General features: G+C 45.2%; 1 protein-coding gene across 1 annotated transcript in view; it reads right to left on the reverse strand.

The window, feature by feature from the left end:
• C1QL2 (complement C1q like 2) overlaps positions 1-7,010 on the reverse strand; it is an 18,660-nt gene that overhangs the window by 2,184 nt on the left and 9,466 nt on the right.

Below are 7,010 nucleotides of genomic sequence, written 5' to 3' on the forward strand. Positions count from 1 at the left end.
GGCGCAGCGGGCGCAGACCCTAGCCTGGGCGCCTCAGACACACCCACCCGCGGCTGCCCTCATGCGCCTCCCACCCACCAAACACACCCACGCGCTCAGTCGCGGGCGTACAGGCACCTCCACAGGGCCACGAAGACGCCCGAATCCTGGTGTCAGTAAGGTCCTTCTGGAGTCATCTAATCTATGCCCCCTGTCTGCAAACTGGATCAGACCGCATCCCAAGTTCAGGAAAGCCTTGCTCCGGTGAGGCCCTCCCTGCTAGGCAGGACTTTCTGAAAGCCCTCCAGAGTTACTTTTTAAAGAATTATATACACCTCACTCTGGAAGGTCTTTGATATACCTGGACTTAGGCTCTACGCTGTTAAATAGGCTCCTGCAGACCATCTGCTCGACTCTGAGAACGCAAGTCTATTAACCTCAGCCCTTTTCTCCCACCAGAAAAAGCGACCCTGATATTTGTTTAGAAATGCAACTACTTGACACCCAGCCCTCAGTAGTAAACTTGGTGCACTTAGTTCCCACTCCGAGGACCAGGACCGGCAGATGCACATAGTCCACTGGACATCCCCACCTCCCTCCTCCTGAGATCTAGGTTTTTGTTTGTTTGTTTGTTTGTTTGTTTTTTGTTTATTTTTTTTTAAGTCCAACGCTGGGTCACCAGATGGCATGGCAGTTAAGGTGTTGGATTTCCACATGGCCTGTAGCGTTCAAGTCCTAGACCTCCTGGCTTATTTTCTCATTTTCTCTTTCTGTCTCTCTCTGTTGAGCATGCATGCCCTGCAACAAATTAAAAAATAATAATAATGATAAATAAAATAATTATTTAAAAATAAAGTCCAAAACCATCCTCACCAGTCTCAAGGAGACTGTGGCTTCTAGCTTAGAACAGAATCTTCTACCTCCAGGTCAGCATATGAGGATGAAGGAGTGACAGAGACCCTCCCATGTCCTGGGAGCAAGTCCAGATGAGGAATCAAAAACCCAGCTCTGGTTCTGCTCTTACCCAGGTAGCTGTTGACAGGTTATTCTAGTCCCTGAGGCTCAGTTTCCAGGCCTAGCAGGGAAGGTGGGCCAAGGGCTGCTCACTCTCAGGGGTCCGGAGTATTGGCATCTCTGGAATCATGTAGCCTGAGGCTACTGCTTGGAAGAGAAAATTCGTGAATCAGGCATTGTGTTTTGGTAGGTCAGTTAAAAATTCATTTTTGTTCCTCTAGACCATTTCCTCATTTCACCCTATGTTGTTCCAGTCTCCTCTTTCATGGGCATATGTCCCAGGGTTCAGTAGAAAGTCTGATACCTGGTAGGCCCTCGGTACATATTTGGCAAGAATGATGAAGCTCAGCCTAAAGCCGACTTAACCCAGGAGAGAAGGAGGAGTAGGAACTCATGTTTATTGGGCAGCTATTATGTTTGGGGCACTTTGCATGTGCTTCTTCCCATACTCCTCACACAGCTCTGTGGATTAGTGATCATTCTCCATCATCCAGAGAAGAAAGCAAAGGCTTCCCAAGTGTAAGGTGTTGTCCCAGTATCCTCCACCCATAAGAAAGGGCTGGAATCCTCCTCACACCCAGACCGGGAGCTCAGAACTCCACAGTGCACACAGATTCAACAACTTGATCTTATTATCATTGTTAAAATTGCTTTCTTTCTTCTATGAGCAAAAGAGAGAGAGAGGCACCCCCAATACGATCTTCATGCTGTGACCCACCTCCACTTCAGGCAGCCCAGCTCATGAGCACACATATGTTTGCCATACCCAGGGAGGTCCCAGATGTGAACCTAGAACCTCCTCACGTGAGTCAGTCTTGCAGAGATAGTCACTGTCTAGCCCATGCTCTTACCCACATTCTTCAGTGGTTTCCTGGGTCTCATAGGCCCTTCCCTCCCTGCCCCAAGACCATCCCTTGAATGTGTGGTTCAGGAACTACACTGAGTGGTTCCAATCCTGGCTCTGCAACTTTCTGTCTATGTGACTTTGAGCAAATTGCCTTACCCCTCTGAGCCTCAGTCTCCACGTATGAAGAATGAGAATAAGAAAAATACCTACCTCAGAGTTATTGAGAGAATTGAAACAGTTAATTAATGAAAAGGCCTTGGGAAACAGCTGATTCATTAGGAAGTCAGCTAATGTTAACTATGGATGCTTTAGACCTTCATCACCATGCTGTGGCACTCGATGAGACAAGTGGGCAGTGGTATAGGGGGCTTAGGTTCAAAAAAGAGGAAAACCCAAAGATTATTCACATATTTATCCCCAAAGCAGAGATGGGAACTGCCCTATCCCTCCCACAACCCCTAGACTGTCCTGTTGTGTCTTCCTGTCCTATATAAAGGCTGCACATAGCATTCCTGATTCCTGAAAAACATTTTCCAGGTAGACACTTACTTCATTTGAATTCCTCAGCCCTGCGTACTGCCGTCCTAAAGAATTTTTGCCCTTGCAGAATCTAGGCAGGAAAGAAACAAAGAGGAGCAAATATTGGAGACCCAGGATTTTGTCTTCAAAGGCCACAGGCTTTCCTGCCAGCACCTTTGGCATTGCAGAGAGGAAGCACTTCCTCCTAAGGCCAGCCATCCACCAGATGGCAGGGACAAGAGCTAAAGCAGGCAAGTGCAGTCACCCTCTGCCCAGCAACCATGGAAGCTGTGAGGTCCTTCCCTGCCCTCCCTTCTTCCCTCCCACTGTGACAAGGCCAGACACAGTGGCCTGCTGGAGCGTTTGACACACCCCCTCATCTGCCTGGCTTCTGCTCCTCCTGAAGGATCCTCGTCATTGGTGACTGTCTTCTCATCAATATTAATTATGACCTTTATTAGCATATTGTCTTTCATTTAGACCATGGTTTTACATTTCCGGTCCCACTCAGAACACGAATCCACCCTCAATTGTCTGTTGTAATCCAGCCGGTGTTTCTTTTACTAATGTTGATTGACAACCTACTATGTGTCGAAATGTCACCTCCACCTTCTCCCCTCATAAAGCCCTGTAGGCTGTGACATGTGAGAATACTTCAAAAAGTTTGTAGAAAAATGGAATCAAAGAAAAAGATGGAATCAAAGAATGAGTTTATTTTGGCATAGAAAATATTTGAAACCCATGCATAATTTCATAATATGCAATTTCCAACAAACTTGTTGAAAACTCCTTGCATAGTTTATTTGATCACATGCTTTCTTACCTGTCTCATCTGGTCAGGTAATCAGCCCTGACCCCACTCTTCAGTCACCTACACTAGGGTCTTCAATCTGGGATGCTTGTCTTCTGCTCATCTTTCTGAACTCCCTAAATATCCTTCAAGTTCCAGCTAAGTGTAACTGCCTAGTCTGACATCTTCCCTAACCTCTTCCCAAGCAGAGTTGACAATTCCTACTTTGAATGTACATGTCTCTGCCCTCCTATCTCATATGAGCAAACATTTGCTTACTTGTTAACCTCTCCCACCAGACTGTGACCTCCAGTGGGTTACTCATACTCATTCATTTGTTCAGTGTGTTGTGTCATTTATTTGTTCAGTAAATATTTATTGACCCTTATTGAAAGCCAGGCACTGTGCCTCATGCTGACTGTGCAGTGGTGAGCAATGGAGTCCCGACCCCTTCTAGTCCGGCTGCCCTACGCAGCTCCCTCCATCTCTTTCCACCTGTACTACTTGAGATAGCACCTAAACCACTGCTATCAGTCTTGGCTATTTGTTGACATGTTTTCTCCAAATTAGACCTGCCCACAATGAGACTGTAAGTTCTTTAGAGACATCATCTTGAATACATTAGTGAATCTCCTGCCTCCATCCTCCAAGGGGAAGTACAGTATGAGATGAGGTCACAAAGGCAGTCAAAGGCAAGATACCACAAGTCTTTGGAGTCCATGTTAAAAAGTATAAATTGGTTAGGCCCCATAGTACGATGATTAAGTGCTGCACATAGGAAGCTGGATTCCACATGACCAGCTACAGTTCAAGTCCTGGCCCTGGCAGCTTGAAAAACATGCCGGGTGTACATGCATGCCTGTGCAAAATCCTCACAGAAAGGAGGAATGGAGGGAAAAGGACTTTAGCATGACCATGCCCCACTGAGGTGTATTTTCACTCCCTCTCTCTCTTTTTGCTGAGTGCATGCCAGGAAAGGTAAAACTTCTATCCTAGTGGAATTGAAAAGGAGTTTTAGCAGGGAGTGGCACGATTCCATTGTATCCTGCAAAGATCACATGGTTGCTGGGTGGTGAATGGAAGCAAAAGAGGAAATAGAAATGAGGAAACCAGTTAGGAGGCTATTGTGTAATCCAGGCAATCGGTAACGGTAGTTTGGACTAGAACAGTGAAGGACAGCAGTGGGTAATTCTACACATATGAGTTTATGGGTCTTGCTGGTCTTGCTGATAGATTTAAGATATAATTTAGGGAGGAGAAGGGGGAGGAAAACTCCTAAGGTCTGGCTTGAGCAACAAGATGAATGACCACGAGAAGGGAGTTATCTGAGGAAGAGCGATCTGTTGTAGGGGATAAGATATGGAAGGAATTGTGAGCTCAGTTTAGTAAATGTTAACTTCAAGATGCCAGAAAACGATCCGAATGGAGATTTTACATAGGCAATGGACATGAGTCTAATACTCAGCAGTGAGAAGGAAAATGGAGATACACATAAGAGAGTTTTCAGGATACAGGTGATCTTTAGGTAGCCTTGGTAATGGAGGGTGTGGAGGCAGAAGGCAAGGAGGTGGAAGCAGTAGCTTATGATGGACACCTCGCCACCTCTACCGCAGCCCTTTAGAAGATAGGCATAAGAGGACAAGGGAAAATCTTCAACAGATACTGAGAATCAAGTAGGCAGAGTAAGGAAGAAAACAGGGAGAATGGCTTATAGAGAGTATTTCAACAGAGAATAGATGATCGGTTATTTGAAAATCTGCCAAGAGAGAGAGTAAGATGAAGACAAAAAGGTGTTCACTGGGCATAGCAAGATAGAAGTCATTTGGGGATTGTGGCAGAGATAATGCCATGTGTTCACAAAATCATTTTCTCTCCCTCTTGGGCAGAGCCCAACAGTGTCTCTCAGCCTCCCCTTCAAAATGATGAGGACATGTGACTGAATGGAAGCCATTAGAATATCTTTTTTTTTTTTTTTTGGAGAGATTTTTGCTGTATGGCACGTGTGCTCGCCAGAAAGACAGAGAGAGACAGAGAGACAGAAAGAGAGAAAGCGCCCCCGGGGGGAATGGCCACACTGCAATTCCTTCTCCTCCTTTCTCCTCTCAGGATCTTGGGCACGCCCGTACACGCGCCCAGCGTGAGTTTAAGCCACCAGGTCTGGGACTCAAACCACGGTTGACTACATGTGAGTCCAGCAACATAGCCATTATGCTAACTGCTGGTCCCGGAATATCATCTGGAGTTATTTAAGCTATTTTCAGGCCTGCACCCTACAATCTCCCATACAATCTTCCAAGTTCTCTGCTCCCTCACCTGGCAGCTAGGCATGGAGGATTCAGGCCCTCAAGGATATAAAGCTTGAGTCTGATGGATGAGACCTGAGTCTCTGAATGGCTGTGTGTAGCAGAGCCCCTTCTTTCCTCTAGCCCATCCCATCCTACACTGGAATTGTGATCTGAGTGAGAAGTAAATCTGGACTGGGTTAAGCTTCTGAAATGTGAGCGTTATTTGTTATGGCAGTCGGCCTACCCTGATTGATACAGAGACCTTAAGAAGATCCTTTTCAATCGAGTAATGGGAGAAAACGTTAACCACAGCAGAGGAAAGAGAAAAATGAGGAAATAGAGACAACGTAAGTTAAGTGGCCCTCGAGAAGCCTGAGTAAGAAAGGACAGAGAAATGGAGTGGTAGCCAAAGGCTGCTATGACATCAAGGAAGTGAGGCTAAAAACAGGAGAGAAACTTAAGTGTGCTTTTCTGCAAATGAAAAATACAGGATGGAGGGGAAGTCAGCAATCAAGATAGAGCTGGTATAATCTAGTGCCTGAAGGTCTTAGCAACTGACTCAAAGTTCAAGTTCAATGAAAGTTTGGTATCTTTAGCAATAATAATAATAGCGATATTTGCCCATGACTAAATACGTGCCAGACACTATGCCAAAGGTTTTAGATAGATTATTTCTTTTAATAATCACAGCACTATGAGATATGTGGCCTTGTTTTACAGAAGAGGACGCTAGGATGGATCTATACATTTACAAATGTCGCTTTTTCTTTTTCTTTTCTTTCTTTCTTTCCTTTTTTTTTTTTTTTTTTTTTTTTTGAGAGAGATTTTTTGCTATAGGGTGCATGTGCTCACTGGAGAGACAGAGAGACAGAAAGCAAGAAATCACCCCCAGGGGGGATGGCTGGCCATGTACCTCTTCCATGAGCAAGGAAGAAAGAGAGTACCCCTGACAGTCTGCAAATCACCCCCAGCCTTAGCAAGCCTTAGGTCACAGCACACGAAACAAGGCCTCTGGACAGGAACCTGGAACCTCTCCATGTGTATCAGTCTTGCAGAGTATTGCATTCCCCCACTGCACCACCGTCTGGCTCCAAATGTCATGTATGCGATTTCGTCCAGTAGTTACTGGAGATCATGTTGTGACCAGGTGTGCGTCTCTCCAGATGTGGCATTCCCATCCACTCAGTGTTTCTGCTTGAAACTTCATGTGTCTGTTCCTCTTATCTCCCAACCAAACTGTAAGCCTCCTAAGGTCAGGAGCTTCATGAGGATGTAGTAAGTGTTCAATAAATATTTTATTATTCTTGATTTTATATTGCTTGAAAATTGTACATATATGATCTCATGTCATAGTTTGCTCAAGAAGCAAAAATTTAAAAATATATATATTTTTTTTTACAGTAGAAGAATAGGAGAGAAGGGCAAAGAAGGAGGGCCAGCTTTACCAGCCATGCATGTTACTGCTGGCCTTTGCAAGAATCAGGATGACTTTCCTCCCTTCCTTCCTTCCTTCCTTCTTCCTTGCTTCCTTCCTCCTTCCTTCCTTCTTCCTTCCTTCCTTCCTTCCTTCCTTCCT

The sequence above is a fragment of the Tupaia chinensis genome, unplaced genomic scaffold (genome assembly GCF_000334495.1).
Source record: "Tupaia chinensis unplaced genomic scaffold, TupChi_1.0 Scaffold147282_1, whole genome shotgun sequence".
NCBI classification, from domain to species: Eukaryota; Metazoa; Chordata; class Mammalia; order Scandentia; family Tupaiidae; genus Tupaia; species Tupaia belangeri.